The following is a 19691-nucleotide window of genomic DNA, read 5'->3' on the forward strand; positions in this document are numbered from 1 at the left end:
ACCCATACTTCTCTTTTAATGTACTCCTTCTGAAGGACCCTGACAATTGCACAGCAGGTCTCAGGAACAATCCTAGAGATTGAGGGGTTATTCCAGTAGTGTATTTTAGGTCCTGTAGGCTTCTTCCAGTTGCTAAGAACCTCAGGGTGCTAATAAGTCTTTGCTCAGCAGTGATGGAGTCCCACATAACTGTGTCTTTCGTTTAAATATGTGGACCAACCAAAGATAATTGTTGTAAACAGGCATCAGACATCCTCAGGTAGTTCCTGTAGTCATCTGGATTGTTGTCTTTTACCTCTCAAATTATTTCAATATGTAAATATTGATCCCGGTTCTGCAGCCACTGTTTGGTCCAAATTCTTCACTTTCTAGTGGTCTTTTGTCGATATTTATGGATGGCCAAATCCCCAAGTGCAATGATGAAAATTTTTGAACTCTGGGCCTTATCCATATTGAATATCAACCGTACATTTGTAAACACACAACAAACATACACAACGAACATACGTAGATGTTTCCACTACGGAGTCCGTGAATTATTTGGTTTCATCGCTGGTCCCTTCAACGCATTTCATAGGAATGTTTGTTCTGGGAGGAAGGGCGTGGCTACAAGGTAACGCGCACTCTATTTGCTTACTAAGATTTTTTTCGATTGTTAAATGTCGGCATCAATTACACCAATGGGCTCTGTTTAGTTGTTCATCTGTTTTCCAACAGTGTATTCCTGCTATTACAGTTAAACATATAAATGCACTCAATCTGTAGCAAATACAATATAAAAAATAAATAAATGTGTGTTTTTTCAAAGGTAAATATTGACCTTTAAAAAGTTTTCTAAATGCTTTGAGGTTGGTTTGACAAATATAAATACCTGTTATATTTTCATTCTGTCCTAAGGCATTAGTGAAATGAAAGGTAAGCATTGCATTGAACATGCCTCTGTGTATTTTTAAGACTTTTTTGAAGCAGCTGTGACAAAGAGAAAGACATGCAATGTTCTAAAAAAAACAAAAACAGAACATAGCAAACCCAGGCTCAGATTCCCTGAAAGGGCCACGCTAACTTAAAATATTATCATGCATTCTGGTGTGCTGTGTGGGCAAGGTGCATTGAGGCACCATTAAAGTGATATTAAAAGGATTTTTTTTTTTTATAATAAACATGTTATATGTAGCGCTACCCCCTTGAATACATTTGGTTTTGTACTCCACCTCTCAACCCCAAGAACAGTCTCAGCCCCCCTGGCACACCTCACGTAAGTGTTAGTATGAACACCATTAATAAGAGACACACGTTATATTAAAATTTCTTAGAAATAGAAACAAACAAATGCAATATAGCTGAATAGTAAATGAATGTACAGTAACTCACAAAAGTGAGTACACCCTTCACATTTTTGTAAATATTTTATTCTATCTTTTCATGTGACAACACTGAAGAAATGACACTTTGCTACAATGTAAAGTAGTGAGTGCACAGCTTGTATAACACTGTCAATTTGCTGTACCCTCAAAATAACTCAACACACAGCCATTAATGCCTAAACCGCTGCCAAAAAAAGTGAATACATCCCTAAGTGAAAATGTCCAAATTGGGCCCAAGGTGTTAATATTTTGTGTGGCCACCATTATTTTACAGCACTGCCTTAACCCTCTTGGGCATGGAGTTCACCAGAGCTTCACGAGTTGTCACTGGAGTCCTCTTCCACTTCTCTATGACGACATCTTGGAGCTGGTGGATGTTGGAGACCTTGCGCTCCTCCACCTGCCGTTTGAGGATGCCCTGCAGATGCTCAATAGGGTCTAGGTCTGGAGACATACTTGGCCAGTCCATCACCTTTACCCTCAGCTTCTTTAGCAAGGCAGTGGTCGTCTTGGAGGTGTGTTTGGGGTCATTATCATGTTGCAATATTGCCATGTGGCCCAGACTCTGAAGGGAGGGATTCAAGCTTTACTGTAGGCAAGACACACATTGTACTGCTCACCTGATTGCCGCCACACACGCTTGACACCATCTGAACCAAATAAGTTTATATTGGTATCATCTGACCACAGGATATGGTTCCAGTAATTCATGTCCTTAGTCTGATTGTCTTCAGCAAACTGTTTGCAGGCTTTCTTGTGCATCATCTTTAGAAGAGGCCACCTTCTGAGAGGACAGCTATGCAGACCAGTTTGATGCAGTGTGTGGCGTATGGTCTGAACACTGAAAGGCTGACCCTCCACCCCCTCAACTGCTGCAGCAATGCTGGCAGGACTCATATGTCTATTTCCCAAAGACAACCTCTGGATATGACACTGAGCATGTGCACTTCTTTGGTCAACCATGACAAGGACGGTTCTGAGTGGAACTTGTCCTGTTAAACCATTGTATGTTCTTGGCCACCATGCTGCAGCTCAATTTAGGGTCTTGGCAATCTTCTTATAGCCTAGGCCATCTTTATGTAGAGCAACAATTTTTTTTTTCAGATCCTCAGAGAGTCCTTTGTCATGAGGTGCCATGTTGAACTTCCAGTGACCAGTATGAGTGAGTGAGAGCGATAACACCAAACTTAACATACCTGCTCCCCATTCACACCTGAGACCCTGTAACACTAACAAGTCACATGACACCGGGGAGGGAAAATGGGTAATTGGGCCCAATTTGGACATTTTCACTTGGGGTGTACTCACTTTTGTTTTCAGCGGTTTAGACATTAATTGCTTGGTCTTGAGTTATTTTGAGGGTACAGCAAATGTACACTGTTATACAAGCTGTACACTCACTACTTTACTTTGTAGCAAAGTGTAATTTTTTGAGTGTTGTCACATGAAAAGATATAATAAAATATTTACGAGAATGTGAGGAGTCTATTCACTTTTGTGAGATACTGTATCTCAAATAAGACAACTGTGTAATAATAATGACTGAAATCAGGAGCAATAGAACTCAATAGTACTGTATGACTTCTCTCAGTGGACTCCTCAAGGCGAGTAACCCCCGAGAGCAGAGGCAAAACACTTTAACAATTGACAGGTCACAAAATGGCAAACTCTGTAACAGATTGGTCACCACTTTACATAAATTGGGCTCTGAGTCCAGGCAGGAGAAGAGCAGAGGAATGACCCTCTTTTATGTCAGACCTCTCCCTTCTGTCTTCTGACACCACAGGCCCACAAAAGCATAAACAATGTACCTAGTTCAGTGGTCAATAGCGTAACCCACCAGTCAGACTACGCCACTCATGCACTATATACTGTATAATGAGCCCTGAGTATGTGTGTGTGTGCCCGTATGACACCAATAACTTCAGTCCCTTGGAAGAAGAAAGCCATGAATCTTCAGCTAGCCACTTTAGTTGGTGCACCTAGAAATCCTGTTTGGTAGAGTGAAAGTGCAGTATGCTGGCAGAATCCGGGTAACAAGGAGGACACTGACTGCTTAACAGGATGTAAGTGTAACAAAAGCAAAATAGGCAACATTGTCTGCATGCAGTGTCTCTGTTTACCTGCAAATGGGCAAGTGTCTGCTCACCAATCCTGCAGTCAAGGCCCAAGCATAATGTCCTGGAACAGATAGGCTCTTCAGGTAGCCAGACTGCCTTCCTTACTACTGGAACACTTCACGGTGACTGTTCAGGTGTGCTTAGAGAATGCACCTGGGAACCCTCTCTAAGGCAGGATGTCCCCAACCGGCTGTGGATCTGTGGGAGAAACGGCACACTGACCCGGGAGGCAGTACCTCTCCCCTGGTTCCAGTGTGCTCCTTTGCATTGTGGTGTCTGACTAACTCCCAGTCAGCCCCTGGTGTCCTATTTTCCTTCTTTTCTCCTGAGGTAGCTGGTCTGTGTAGTTTTTGTCCCCAGGAACTGCTATGGTGGCCGTTTGTGTTGGGGACTAAATGTCCATGATGCTATGTTTCTCCTGTGCTTGAATCCCATTGGTTCCCTCCCCCTGCCAATGAGGAGCTGCTGTCTCTGTGTGTGTCTCTCACTCCCTGCACAGTGAGAGGATGAGAGGGAGGGGGAATTCCCCTGCAGCTGCTGACAGGTACACTCTTCCTTCTGAGAGCTGATGTGTCAACACGGTGGTGGGCAGCTGGAGGTACAGGCCACCCACTACATATACTTGCCTGCTAACCCACCAGTGCTCCCAGCCCCTCCCTCAAACTGAGTGCCCCCAAAACAAAACAGCTTGCTATGGGGGGAAACTGAGCAGGCTTGATTCCAATGGTTCCCGATGCGGTCTCATTCAATAAAGAGGGAGTATTAAAGGAGAGGGGTTGGGTGGGACTTTATTTGAAACTCACAACTGGAAAATCAATATGCAAACACATGTTTATGAATTCATACTACATATATGTTAGAGCCTTAGTAATTCATGAATGTACACGTATTCCAACATAGTTATCAATGTATTAAAGTAAGTAAACAGTAATATGAAGCCCATTGCTCTGGTTCAGTATGAACATATGTTGTAAAAAATAGTTCATCATTAAAAGGAATCTTAAAAACACAATTGCAATAATGTAGTATAAAACAGGAGCTCTACGCATTTTGTGGATAACTTTCACTCATCAAGAGCAAATGCGAAATAGATGTATCTATAATAAAATTAATAAATGCAAAATGATGTGTAGTAGTTGGTACAGAAGGGGAAAGAGGGAAGAGGGAGGACATATATGAATACCAACACTCTTACCTATATATTCAAGAGATGTTATCTGCTGCTGGATGCACTGTGGAAAATATCATCCTCGGGAGCTGTGACAGTAATACCGCATACACGATCGGACTTTCCGGCAGACTTGGTCCGTCGGACAATTCGATCGTGTGTGAGCTCCAGCAGACTTTTTTTCCCAAAAGTCAGATGGACCTAGAAATAAAACATGTTTCAAATGTATCAGACGGACTCAAGTCCCACGGACTAAAAATCGGGAAAACCATTTGTCTGTGTGCTAGTCTAATGGACCAGATACGACGCAAGGGCAGCTATTGGCTACTGGCTATTGAACTTCCTTGTTTAGTCCAGTTTACGTCATCGCATTCAAAATGAACAGACTTTCGAACAGACTTAGTACGGTCGTGTGTAGCCAAGTCCATTCATTCAGAAAGTCCGTCGGACCTCCGCCGAAAGTCTGTCGTGTGTACGTGGCATAATATCCACGGCACAAACAGCAATGGTGAACATCTATAGGAATGTAGTCCCCAATAGGCAGTAGAAATACTGTATAAAAACTCCACAGGGCTTCTCTGGAGGAAATAGTGTATAGATATATGTGACTCAGGGGCGGACTGACCATTGGGTCACTCGGGCACTGCCCGAGGGCCCCATGCCACTAAGGGGCCCCATCAGGGTTGACAGCCGCAATAAAGCCAGGGACAGTATGTAAAAATGTGTGTTTTTTTGAAAAAATCCCAAGATTATAGCTGCCCCGCCTCTCCAGTACCTCTTCAGTGTGTGTATGTGTATTCTGTGTGTGTATACTGTATGTGTATATTGTGTGTCTGTGTGTGTATACTGTATGTGTGTGTGTGTATACTGTGTGGCCCCATAATCTATTGCCTGGGGGGGCCCATAATCTCCTATTGCCTGGGGGCCCCATAATCTTCTCCTATTGCCCGGGGGCCCCATAATCTCCTATTGCCCGGGGGCCCCATGAGTTGTCAGTCAGCCCCTGATGTGACTGCACAACTGACAGAGTGGAGAACTACAGCTCGAAGGGTATATAGCAGGGCATATAGCAGTGACGGAAGACCAGGTAGAAAGTGAGAGCATTCAGTGAAAAGAACCACGTACCTCACCTAGAAACAAAGTAATGAAAAGTACCAAAGAAGAACCCAGTGAGAAAATAACAAACGATCAAGTATTACTACTGCCTTAGGGGACTACATTGCTATAGATGTTCACCATTGCTGTTTGAGCCACCATGTTGCAGCAGATATTACTGTCACAGCTCCCAGGAATTATGTTTCCCACAGTGCCTCCAGCAGATACCATCACTTGATTGTACAGTTCATTTTTAGGTAAGAGTATTGGGATTTTTTTCTGTCCCCCCTCTTCCCTCTTTCCCCTTCCCCTGTAGTACCAACTACTACATATCATTTTGCATTTATTAATTTTCTTATAGATACATCTATTTTGCATTTGCTCTTGATGAGTGGAAGTTGTCCATAAAACAGGTAGAGCTCTTGTTTTATGCTACATTATTCACATGCAATCACATGTTTAAAGTGGTTGTAAACCCTTACAACACACTTTGACCCACAGGTAAGCCTAGATTAAGGCTTACCTGTAGGTCCAAGAAATATCTCCTAAACCTATACGGTTTAGGAGATATTTGCCCGAAGACAGACACCGCTGTCTACAGCGCATGCGCCGTAGACAGCGGTGCGCAGGCGCACTGAGCGCGGCATTTTCAGCAACGGAGCTGCCGCGCGTGTCGGCTCCCGTGCGCATGCGCGGGAGTGATGTCATCGCGGCTTCGCTGAATGACAGCGGCGGAGCTGCGGGATCCCACCAAGAAGATGGATGCGCCGGACTATAGGGGACAGCGGTGACTTCGCTGGCTCCTGTGTCAGGTAAGTGACACATAATGGACTACTATGCGATGCATAGTAGTCCATTATGCTTTGCCTTTGCAGGGAATGAAAGAGGAAGTAAACTCATCAGGGTTTACTTCCTCTTTAAGTTTCCTTTTATTTATGAACTATTTTTTACAGCATATGTTCATATTGAACCAGAGCAATGGGCTTCATGTTACTGTTTACTTTCTTTTATACATGGAATACGTGTACTATTACATACATGCATTACTAAGGTGTTATATATTGTTATTTATATTTATTGGTGTATCTTTCCATGGTTCTAAAATATATGTAATATGAATCAATAAACGTGTTTGCATATTGATTTTCCAGTTGTGTGCTTCATGTAAAGTCCCAACCATCCCCTCTCCTTTAATATGTCATTAGGGATGGAGGCATATAAACCTACCCATTCACTGCCTCATACAAAGTCCCAATCTTTACTCCCCTTCTTGCAATAAGGAGGGAGCGTCCCCAGAGAGCTGAGGCTCTCGTTCACATCGCTGGATCGAGATAGGGCTCAGGTAAGTATTAGGAGGGGCTGGGGGGATGCTGCACACAGAAGATTTTTTATCTTCACACGTAGCATCCATGAGGATAAAAAGAATCTTGAGCCTTTAGAACCACTTTAAGAATGAAATGCACCTTTAGAGCAGCAACAACATGCATTTTCAGGTGCTGGGAGAATTTGAGCTTTATTGCACACATTTCCTCATAGCACAGATGTGAACAAGAACTTAGCATTGTCAGTCTGTTGCCTGCAAGATGACCAGGTGAAAAAAAAAAAAACTTCGTAATAGATTCACAAAAATGTTTTTTTAAAGAAAACCATAAAGAGTGAGCCATGTTGGCAAGCTTACTTATAAATAGTTTTGGGGGGATTTGTGGGCAAGATAGTGACCTGAGTGAATGTAGAACTCTACTTTACTGTTAACTTATCATCTTCACCTGCCTGCTGTTACTGGAATTTTTCCTGGGCACAGTGCTACTAACAGCCCTTACCCACTGCAAGATAATGCTGAGATGGACAAACATATTTTCCCCCTGTTAAGACCATATAGATGCTAAAGTGGTAACTAACAAAATCAAGTCTGTTCAGCAGAAAATCTGACTGATTTGTCAGGAATTAGGAAAAAAAAAACAGGTCTTGCATTTCTACAGCCAAAAAGCCACATGGAAGACACAGAGCAGCCAGCGTCCATATGCCAAGGTCATGTAAGGAAAAAACAGGGAGGGGGAGGTGCCGACCTGAGTGTAGTATTAAAATGATGACTTTAATAGGATAAGATTAAAAACACTTACAAGATGATAGAAGATGCATGCTCATCAAAGTAAAGTGCAGTCCTGGCATTCCACATGGCTCTGTGGGTCCCACCGCTCTGGATAGCTGCAAAGGATTGAGAAAGCTGACTGGAATGGATCACAGTGTTTCTCCAGGAGCAAAGGAACCAAGCAGCTCCACACAGACCAGCATGGACCATGGAACAGGAAGTGATATCTATAGAAGGCCAATAGAAGGAGCAGTCAACTCCGAGCGCGTAGCCTTTCATCGCTGCAGCCTTGATTGACAAGATTCCCGCTCTACCTAGGTCCAATCAGAGAACGGTGATATCACTTCCTGTTCCATGGTCCATGCTGGTCTATGTGGAGCTGCTTGGTTCATTTGCTCCTGGAGAAACACTGTGATCCATTCCAGCCAGCTTCTCAATCCTTTCCAGCTATCCAGAACAGCGGTGGGACCCACAGAGCCATGTGGAATGCCAGGACTGCACTTTACTTTGATGAGCATGCATCTTCTATCATCTTGTAAATGTTGTTAATCTTATGCCATTATCATTTTAATACTACACTCAGGTCGTCGCCGCCCCCTCCCTATTTTTTCCTTACATGTCTTGCAGAGTTCTGGACAAAATCCATACCAGGCCCTTCAGGTCTGATATGGATATTAAGACTCCGTACCAAAATTTTTTTTAAATGGCGTGGGGGTCCCCCAAAATCCATACCAGACCCTTAATTGAGCATGCAACCCGGAAGGCCGCAGGAAAAGCGGGAACAAGAGAGTGCCCCCTCCTAAACCATACCAGGCCACATGCCCTAAACATAGGGAGGGTGCTTTGGGGTCCCCCCCAAAACACCTTGTCCCATGTTGATGGGGACATGGTCTCTTTCCCACAACCTTGCCTGGGGGCTGTGAGGGTTTGTGGGCAAGGGGTTTATCATAATCTGGAAGCCCCCTTTAACAAGGGGGCCCCCAGATCCTGCCCCCATGTGAATGGGTATCAGGTACATTGTACCCCTACTCATTCACCAAAAAAGTAAAAATGACAGAAGACAGTTTTCTGACAAGTCCTTTGCTAAAAAACTAAAAAAAAAAATTGTCCCGTGATGTAAATTCATCTTCAATCACAGCTCCATGGGAGGCATGCTGCCAACTGCAGCCTTTTCACAATGACAGCTGTTATATAGATGAGGTTGGGGCCACCCGGTGATGTAACTGGGTGACCCCACCCCCTTATGATGTGTTGTCACCCGTTTACATCACTGGGTGGCCCCACCCTCAGTTAGATAACAACTGTCATTGCAAAAAGGCTGCAGTCGGCGGGATGCCTCCCATGGAGGTGGAGTCCTTCTGTTTCTTTTTGTTTTTTTGCCGGGACCGTCGGACGCCATGATTGAAGATGGATGGACATCGCGGGACACTTTTTATTTTTTAATAAAGGAATTTTCTAAAATTGTCTCCTATCATTTTTACTTTTTTTGACACTTTTTTTGGTGAATGAGTAGGGGTACAATGTACCTGATATCCATTCACAGAGGAAATCACATCGCCAGATGTAGCGACTATCTGAATCGCATCACCAGGTGTAGCAACAGTGGAACTTGCAGACAAGTTAGCCTGGCTGTGCGTTCAAAGGGAGTTTAGTGACAGGCAAAAGTAGGGGTAATCCAGGGATCTTGACTGCTGAGGACTTAGGAGAAGTTTCCAAATGGGGCTCAAGGATACGAGACAATAAATAAGCTTGGTTTCTAGGAGGTGAGGGATCAGGCTGTGGCAATTGGCTGGAAAAGTGACCTGTAGCGAATTCAATAGACTTGTCAGTTTTGTTATAACAGAGTCATATAAAGGCACATGGTTATGTAAACTGTAATAACAATTGGAAACATTGTCATGATCAGGATCTGAATAACACTGTAATAAAGGCACGTGACTGGCACTGGCCACACAAGAGTTATACATGGGCAACTGGTCAAAGGTTTTAATGCAATTCTGGATGCAGGTCTGGGACCAGAACCCAATCTCCTCTGCAGCCCAGTCTATGTGCGGGTTGTGCAGTTAAAGCCAGGGATACCCTAAGATAAGGGGATAAACAGGAGATGAGATCACGTAGAAGCCGATTGTCTCCTTATGACATTTCTCAATGGACAGGGCAATAGGTACATTACAGTGCACAAGGTCACCAGGCTCATGGACTAGGGAGAATTAGCAATGGCTAAAACTGAGAAGGGTCTGTGCACTTTAGTCTCCAGAATCTGTAGACTGTGTGCTAGGTCCCTATCAATGAAATTGCCAGCAGCACCAGAATCTATGAAAGCTGAGAGGCGGTGAGAAAACTGGGCAGATCCAAGTTGTACAGGAAAAAATAGTTTATCTCTGAAGGAAACAGACATAGTATGGGAAACAGACATAGTTTTCTCTATAGAAGCAGACCCCACCCGCACTAGACTAAGTGGCCGTGGTTGCCACAGTATAAACAGAGTCCCTGAGATCTCCTTCTAGCCTTTTCCCGAGAGGATAAATGGGTAGCACCAATTTGCATGGAGAGCCTCTTGGAGAGTTTGAGAGGGCTCAAGAAAAGCAGAAGAGGTGCGCAGAGTACTGGGGGGGGGGAAACCTCTCAGTACGCCTTTCCCATAAACGCCTGTCTATGCGGATGGCTACTTGTATGGCTTCATTTAAAGACTTTTAGTGCACAAAGGAGTCTTTAATACAGTTTGAAAAACCTATTCTGAACTGGCTTCTTAGAGCTGGGTAATTCTACCCTGGGTCAGGTGTCCAGCGGCGGAAATCAGAACAGTATTGCTCAGCGGTGCGTTTACCCTGACCTAAGATTAGTTTCTGCTGAATGGGCACGATCAAGATCATCATAGAGTAAACCCAGGGCCTTGTAAAATTCTTCAACTGACCCTCTGGATGGGTCATTTGTGGAGAGACTAAAAGCCCAAGACTTCCTGCAACCATATAATGATCACGCTGACCCACTGTGCTTCAGAACCAAAGGAATGTGTGGCTTAAGCTTAAAGTACAGCATACAACTATTTTTAAAGTTAGAAAACACACAGGGGTCACCATAAAAAATTATCAGGCGGGTTAACTTTGGGCTCTGGCTCCTGCTTTTCTGTTGGAGGTGCGTTTGCATGCACAGACAGTTCCTGGACTTTGCAAATTTCTTCAGAAAATAAGCGAGCCTGTGTAGAGTCCATCTTCACAGAAATTTTTTTGTTAAAGGCTTGTGATAATGTTCCGAATGTCATAGCTACCCCAACGCAGGTGGTCTGACACTATAGCTAGCTTCTGTGTGCTTCACCTATAGCAGCCCCCTTTCCATTAAGACAAGCAGGCCTACAAGTACTTGGTTGCCCCCAGGACTTATACACAATGCTATAGTGTCTGGCCACCACACCAAGCCAGATGTGAACTGAGCAAAGCAAACAGATTACTTGCAGTTTAGAAGACAGATAGCATGGTTCTAAAATGAGCCAGGCAATAAGGCAGGCTGAGTTCAGGGAATAGTCCAATATCCGATCAAATGGTAGTCTAGGTGAAAGGCAGGCTGAGTTCAGGGAGTAGTCCAATATCCAATCTAGGTCATACACAGGAAAATCCAACAGCAAAGCAAGGCAGACAAACAGGAGGCTTGATCAGGAACAATGTTGGTAACGGTCTCTATTACAAGCAAGGGATAGAGTGTTCAGTTTGCTTATATCAGGTGCCTGACCAGATCAATCATCTTCCAGGTGGGCACAGACAGGGGGAATGCAATAGCCAACACCCAGATACTGGAATGAGTAGCAAAAGTGATCCTGACAGGTGATTGCCGCCATGCTGGTGGCAGTGACCAGTTCTACTGGCTCTGATCCGACAATGGCTGATGAGTACACCTTCTCCCGGGAGAAGATCTGTGTCCTGGCCTGGGAACATGCAGGTAACCACGCCCCTAGCTGGTTACACTGCAGCCTGGTCAGGTATTTGCTGAGAAAAGGAAGGTAAGTGATTTGAGGGGGCCCCAGGATGGTTGGTAGAGGAGGAGGAGGCCCTTGGATGAATGATGGAGGAGGAGAGCACTCCTGGTTGGCAGCCCACAATACTGGGACTTACAGTGCCCTATGTGGGGACTGAGGCACTGCATCCTGCTATTCTGGCACTTGCAGTGCCCTAGACTGTGGGGGACTTGGGAAACAGAAGCTCTGGTCACAACAGAGTTCACATCACCCCCCTTACATCAGAGTCCCCAGCATCCCCCCTTAAATCAGAGTCTGCAAAGTTCCACCTTACAGTCTAAAGGAGAATGCTGGAGACACTGATGTAAATGGGGCTCTGCAAACCCTGATTTAAGGGGTTCTCTGAACTCTGATGTAAGGGGAAATGCTGGGGATGTAAGGTGGGAATACTGGGGAGAATCTGATTTAAGTGAGAGCTCTGTGATGTAATGGGGAACTCTTATGTAAGGGGGAACTCTGGTGTAAGGGGAAGCACTGTGGACTATGATGTAAGAATGGACTCTGGGAACTATGACTTATAAGGAAATGCTGGGGACTGTGATGTAAGGTTGGACTCTGATGTGAACAGAGGGTTCATCCTGATTGCTGCACTCTATATGCTGTTTTGTAGGTTAGTTACTCCTGATCTCTGCACTCTATACATTTTGGTTGTACTGTACATTGCATAGTGCATGGTTTTAGGGGGTGCAAATTGCTTGCATTGCCACGGGCGCTGACAAACCACGCTACGCCACTGCTAGTGACACCTTCCCCTTTTCACTGGGTGGAGCATTTTTAACATTTGAGGATTCATGTGGACAAGAATGTACAACATTATATCATGCTGAATCTTACCTGCCTCTGGCCGACCCTCACCTTGAACTTGATTTGGAGGGTCAATTTAATAAAGGCAATATTTCAAACTAAATTCAACTACGTCTTCAGACAGTGCCTTGTTTGGATTCCTGGAAGGATTTTTCAGAAGATTAACAAATGTGTTTTGCCTTTATCTCAGGTAGAAAACTACCAAGAATGGCTATGACCCTGTATCTGCCCGTAAAGAGGGGTGGCTTAGCTCTTCCTGACTTTCAGCTTTGCTACTGGGCTTCAGTTCTTGCAGCAGTACAATGATGGTTTGGGCAACCAAAATAAAATATGGCTGTTTTCTGGAGGTCTCTTTTTGGGGTCCGTCCTGGAACATAGTACCTTAGTCTTTAGGGGTCCCAAGGCATATCCCACCTTGGTTGTACCCACAAAAACTATTCTTTGAGTGTGGGCATCCCAAGTTTATTAATCCTAATCATAGCTCTCCCTCTCAGCCCTTATGGGGCAAACCTTCTTTGCCCCACTTCAGATCCATTCCTGACCCACAAATATGGGCACACCATGGTATAAAAACTATTCAGGATTTCTTGTATAATGGAAACCTTTCCAACATTCCAGAGCCTCAAACTTAACTAAGAACTGCCTAACCAGAAGCTGTTCAGATATAGTCAGCTGCAGATGTTCAACTCTCACAGATCCAGTGAAACAAACCTTATGTGCAAGGATCTCAAAAAGAGAGTGGTACAATAATAAGTGTCTGCAGGCAACAGAAAAGCATGGTAGAGGTACCTTGCAAGTTTGGGGCTGCATTTCTGAAAAATGGAGTTGGGGATTTGGTTAGGATCAACAGTGTCCTCAATGCTGACAAATAGAGGCAGATATGTATCCATCATGTCATGCCTTCGGGGAGGTGTGTGATTGGCCCCAAATTTTTTCTGCACTAAGACATCAACCCCAAACATACAGTCAATGCCTTTAAGTACTATCTTCAGAGTAAAGAAGAACAAGAAGTCCTGGAAGTGATGGTGTGGCCCCCAAAGAGCCCTGATCTCAACATCATTGAATCTGCCTGGGATTACATGAAGAGACAGAAGGATTAGAGGAAACATACATCCACAAAAAAAATTGGTGATTGGTTCTCCAAGATGTTTAAAACAACCTTCCTGCTAAGTTCCTTCAAGAATTGTGTGCAAGTGTACCTAGAAGCTGTTTTGAAGGCAAAGGTTAGTCACATCAAATATTGATTAGATTTGGATTTCTCCTTTGTCCATTTACTTATATTTTGTTAATTGATTAAGTATTCTTAATTTACAGAATTTTTTCACACCTGGCTAAAACGTTTCCACCTAAGTGTATGTCCAAATGCCCTTCATGTCCCCAAGATGCAAAATAACCTTCCTACATCCTGTAAGTTCTGGACATGCCCGCATATACATACTTATTGGTTAGGGGTCTTTTCAGCTATTAATTCCTGATTGCAATTTACTTTGCAGCTGTCTCCTACTCTGCACTACTGAGTATACATGATGATGCACATTTACCCCTCCTTCTAAAATTGCTTATATTTTATTTGTTGTATTATGCAAAGGAATGGAATTCCTTCTTGATTGGAAATCCCAGTCACTGATAAGCTGTCCTCCTGGAAATCTGTTGCTTTTTCTGTTTTTTACTTTTATACAAACCAACTTAAAGGGATTGTAAAGTAAAAATGTTTATTTTTTTAAAATAACAAACATGTTATACTTACTTCCACTGTGCAGCTCGCTTTGCACAGAGTGGCCCCGAACCTGCTCTTCTGGAATCCCTCGGCGGCTATCTGTGCTTCCTCCCGCGGGTACTTCTCACATTCATGCACGCTCCCTCGCATGGTGAGAAGCACCTGCAGGCGCGCTCCCGTGATACAGCCGGTGGCTATAGCCGCTTGCTGTATCACACGGCCCCACTCCCTGGCGCGCTGCACCATTGAATGCGGTTGACAGCAGCGCGAGCCAATGGCTTCGCTACTTTCAATCCATCCACTCCAGCCAATCAGTGGCCAGGCTGAGCGGCAAAGAGAACGGCGGGGGCGAGCACAGGATTTTCGAGGGGTCAGGTAAGTAAAACGGGGGAACTGGGGGCGCCGGCATTGTGAGATGTTTTTTCACCTTAATGCATAGAATGCATTAAGGTGAAAAACCATTTACCTTTACAACCCCTTTAATAACCAGAAGCTGTCCTAGAAAGTTTAATAGAGTTAGTTTCTCATGGGTGGGCCTTATGGGTTAAAAGTTGAAGTTCATCTAAAAAAAATAAAAAATGTGCAATTTTTTTTCAAGGGGCCTGCACCCGCAATCAGCAGATCATGTGTGCAATTTCAGACTCCTGCTGACTCTCGAACTGGTATCTCATATGGGCAGGCAGTTACCTGAGAGCAGGAAGATCAATGGACTACAAGAGCGTTCACCAGCACCCCCATAGTTTATTGAGAACTACAAACAATGGCTGATGGTACTTGCAGACATTAATTCACAGGAAACTGGAACCCCAAATTGCCACGCTGTTTTGAAATTGTGACAGTGGGTATGGGGAAAGGTTCCCATGCCCGCTGTCATGGGGGGGGCATCAAGGGGGGGGGGGGCTGCAGATGCTGGAACATGTTACATGTTCCACCCTAAAAACCGGTGAAACATGCAAAAGGTAAACTTATCCTTTAACCACCTTCAGACCGGACCATTTTGCTGGTAAATGACCAGAGGTCTTTTTACAATTTGGCACTGCGCTGCTTTAACTGGTAATTGCGCGGTCATGCAATGTTGTACCCAAACAAAATTTGCGTCCTTTTCTTCCCACAAATAAAGCTTTCTTTTTATGGTATTTGATTGCCTCTGCGATTTTTATTTTTTGCGATATAAACGTAAAAAGACCGCAAATTTTGAAAAAAAATGATATTTTCTACTTTTTGTTATTAGAAAAATCCAATAAACTCAATTTTAGTCATACATTTAGGCCAAAATGTATTCAGCCACATGTCTTTGGTAAAAAAAAAGTCAATAATTGTATATTTATTGGTTTGCGCAAAAGTTGTCACATCTACAAACTAAGGTACGTTTTCTGGAATTTACGCAGCTTTTAGTTTACGACTGCCTATCTCATTTCTTGAGGTGCTAAAATGGCAGGGCAGTACAAAACCCCCCCAAATGACCCCATTTTGGAAAGTAGACACCCTAAGGAAATTGATAAGTGGCATTTTGAGCCCATTGAATATTTTTTTTTTGCCTCAAGCGATTGAATAATGACAAAAAATAATTTTTTTTTTTTTTTACACAAAGTTGTCACTAAATGATATATTGCTCACACATGCTATGGGCATATGTGAAATGACACCCCAAAATAAATTCTGCTGCTTCTCCTGAGTACGGGGATACCACATATGTGGGACTTTTTGGGAGCCTAGCCGCGTACGGGGCCCCGAAAACCAAGCACCGCCTTCAGGCTTTCTAAGGGCGTAAATTTTTGATTTCACTTCTCACTACCTATTACAGTTTTGAAGGCCATAAAATGGCAAGATGGCACAAAACCCCCACAAATGACCCCATTTTAGAAAGTAGACACCCCAAGCTATTTGCTGAGAGGCATTTTGAGTCCATGGAATATTTTATATTTTGTCACAAGTTGCGGGAAAAGTACAAACTTTAATTTTTTTTTATTTTTTTTTCACAAAGTTGTCACTAAATGATATATTGCTCACACATGCTATGGGCATATGTGAAATGACACCCCAAAATAAATTCTGCTGCTTCTCCTGAGTACGGGGATACGACATATGTGGGACTTTTTGGGAGCCTAGCCGCGTACGGGGCCCCGAAAACCAAGCACCGCCTTCAGGCTTTCTAAGGGCGTTACAGTTTTGAAGGCCATAAAATGCCATGATGGCACAAACCCCCCCCCAAATGACCCCATTTTGGAAAGTAGACACCCCTAAATTTAGGGGTACACTAGTGAGACTAGGTAATAAATGGCGGGTGCCCTGAAACTATAAAAAAAAACGAACCAACCAGCGTCACCTGTAACAGTTATATGGTGATCACTGGTGAAAGGGTTAACTAGGGGGCAATCAGGGGGCTTTATGCGGTAGTATATGGGGGTCCCTGGCGCTATAAAAAGCTGCGGCGAACCTAAATACCTACCTGCCTAACTAGCGTCACCTGTGACACTAATACAGTGATCAGAAAAACGATCGCTTATTAGGCTGGGTTCACACTGGAGCGATGTGGGAACGCCACGAATGCGCGGCGGGTTCCCGCATCACATGCCTCCCGGCGGCAGTTCACACTGCCCTATGCGAACTGCTGGGAGTGTCAGTGAAATGTTAATGACACCCCCAGATCAGTTCGCATATCGCAGTGCGATCTGCAAACTCGGATCGCATGGTGTGAACACCCATGCAATCCGATTCTGCTGCGGACCAAAAAAAGGGTCCCGTGCGAGTTTGCGGCGGGTGCGGCGGGTGCGACACGAATTCAGCCATACTATCTGTATGGCTGAACTCGAATCGCACAGAGATCGGATGTGATTTGCACTGCAGTGCGGTGCGAATCACATCCGTTCTCATAAACCGCTGCAATGTGAACCCAGCCTTAGTGACACTAGCGACGGGGGGTGATCACGGGGTTAAACCTTTATTGGGGGGGTTAGGGGGGTACCTTAGAACTAAAGGGGGCTAACCCTAACTGCCCTAACAGTTATTACAGTCACAAATGACACCCGCCGGGTGATCAGGGGGTTAAACCTTTATTAGGTAATAAATGGCGGGTGCCCTGAAACTATAAAAAAATAACTAACCAACCAGCGTCACCTGTAACAGTTATATGGTGATCACTGGTGAAAGGGTTAACTAGGGGGAAATCAGGGGGCTTTATGCGGTAGTATATGGGGGTCCCTGGCGCTATAAAAAGCTGTGGCGAACCTAAATACCTACCTGCCTAACTAGCGTCACCTGTGACACTAATACAGCGATCAGAAAAATGATCGCTTATTAGGCTGGGTTCACACTGGAGCGATGCGGGAACGCCATGAATCCGCGGCGGGTTCCCGCATCGCATGCCTCCCGGCGGCAGTTCACACTGCCCTATGCGAACTGCTGGGAGTGTCAGTGAAATGTTAATGACACCCCCAGATCAGTTCGCATATCGCAGTGCGATCTGCAAACTCGGATCGCATGGTGTGAACACCCATGCGATCCGATTCTGCTGCGGGCCAAAAAAAGGGTCCCGTGCGAATTTGCGGCGGGTGCGACGGGTGCGGCGGGTGCGACACGAATTCAGCCATACTATCTGTATGGCTGAACTCGAATCGCACAGAGATCGGATGTGATTTGCACTGCAGTGCGGTGCGAATCACATTCGTTCTCATAAACCGCTGCAATGTGAACCCAGCCTTAGTGACACTGGCGAGGGGGGGTGATCACGGGGTTAAACCTTTATTGGGGGGGTTAGGGGGGCACATTAGAACTAAAGGGGGCTAACCCTAACTGCCCTAACAGTTATTACAGTCACAAATGACACCAATGCAAAAAAAAAAAGCAATTGGTGTCACTGTGACTGGGGGGGCAGGGGTAATTGGGGTGTGATCGGGGGGTAAAGGGGGGGTGTGAGTGTGCCTGGCATGTTCTACTGTGTAGTGTAGTGCTTGTGCAACTCACCGATGCTCTCTCCTCGGTGCCGGAACGAAAAATACCGACACGGAGGAGAGAATACATCACTTCCTCTCCTGTGTTTACATTACAGGAGAGGAAGTGATGTCACGGGACATTTTCATTCGTTGGGAGCGATCGCGAGGGGGTGGCCATGAATGAATGGCCGTCCCCTCGTCTGGGATCGCTCCCGAACGAATACCGACCGCCGCAGGCACCGGGCGGGGGCCCGATCGGGCCCCCGACCCGCGGGCAGGCAAGGACGTACATGTAAGCCCTTATGCCTGCCCGTGCCATTCTGTCGACGTACATCGTCGTGCGGCGGTCGGCAAGTGGTTAAATGCATCCTGTCTAAAGTAACCTTAGTATATATGCATGTAAAGTAGAGACCTTAGGTTATAAGCTCTTTGAGGAAATGGACTGATGTGAATATACAATATATAAAGTTCTGTATAAATTGTTGGCACTAAATAAAACCTTGCAATAAATAAAAAAAAAAACATTATATAATTAAGTGTGTGGAAGGCGCTGCACTATGAAGTGCCTTATGCTCTGTGGCATTAGACAAATTTTAAATTCTGTACTTTTAGTCCAAACAGGACTAACTCTTAGGCCGCGTACACACGCGGGGACTGTTCGCCCAACTTTGTCCGCTGAACAGTGTTTCGGCGGACAGTCCGCGCGTGTGTGGGCTTTCAGCGGACAGTTTCAGCGAACAGTCCGCTGAACAAGGTTTTTCAGAAATTCCGAAAAACTGTCCGCTGAAACTTGGTTTGAGCGGACAGTCCGCCCGTGTGTAGGCTTGTTCGTCAAACTAAGTTCCGCGCATACTCAGAAAGAATTTACAGGGCGGAAGCGCTCGGTCTTGTAAAACTAGTGTTCGCATTGAAGCTAGCATATTCGTCATGCTGCTAATTTTGTGTTTTTTTAATATAGCCCGTTCTTTTCTTCTTCGTAATGCAAGAAAAGTGAAGTAGCATTGCTGCTTATATTCACACAGAGTTATACTACATGTTTTTATTCATCCTCATCCTATGATTAATCTTCCAATTATAGAAAAAATATATTCCAAATTAAAAAACAAAACATAAAAAAACCCTCCAAAAAAAAAAAAAAAAAGACAAAAAAAATTATATATATATATATATATATATATATTTATGGTGTAGAGCCCTCTGACCGATACGGATAAGGATGACAGACAAGGATAACATAAACTTGCTTACTTGAAATGGACCTGAAAGTGTGCCTTGGTCTAACGTACGGTATACCAAAATAAGGGGGCATACCTTAAAATGAAATAAATATGAAATGGGTGAAATGAGTACTCATATGAGGAGTGTGCTAGAGTAAAGGCCTGATAAAAGGGGC

The sequence above is a fragment of the Lithobates pipiens genome, unplaced genomic scaffold (genome assembly GCF_037356315.1).
Source record: "Lithobates pipiens isolate NorthernLeopardFrog02 unplaced genomic scaffold, aLitPip1_a1.2 Scaffold_16, whole genome shotgun sequence".
NCBI lineage: Eukaryota > Metazoa > Chordata > Amphibia > Anura > Ranidae > Lithobates > Lithobates pipiens.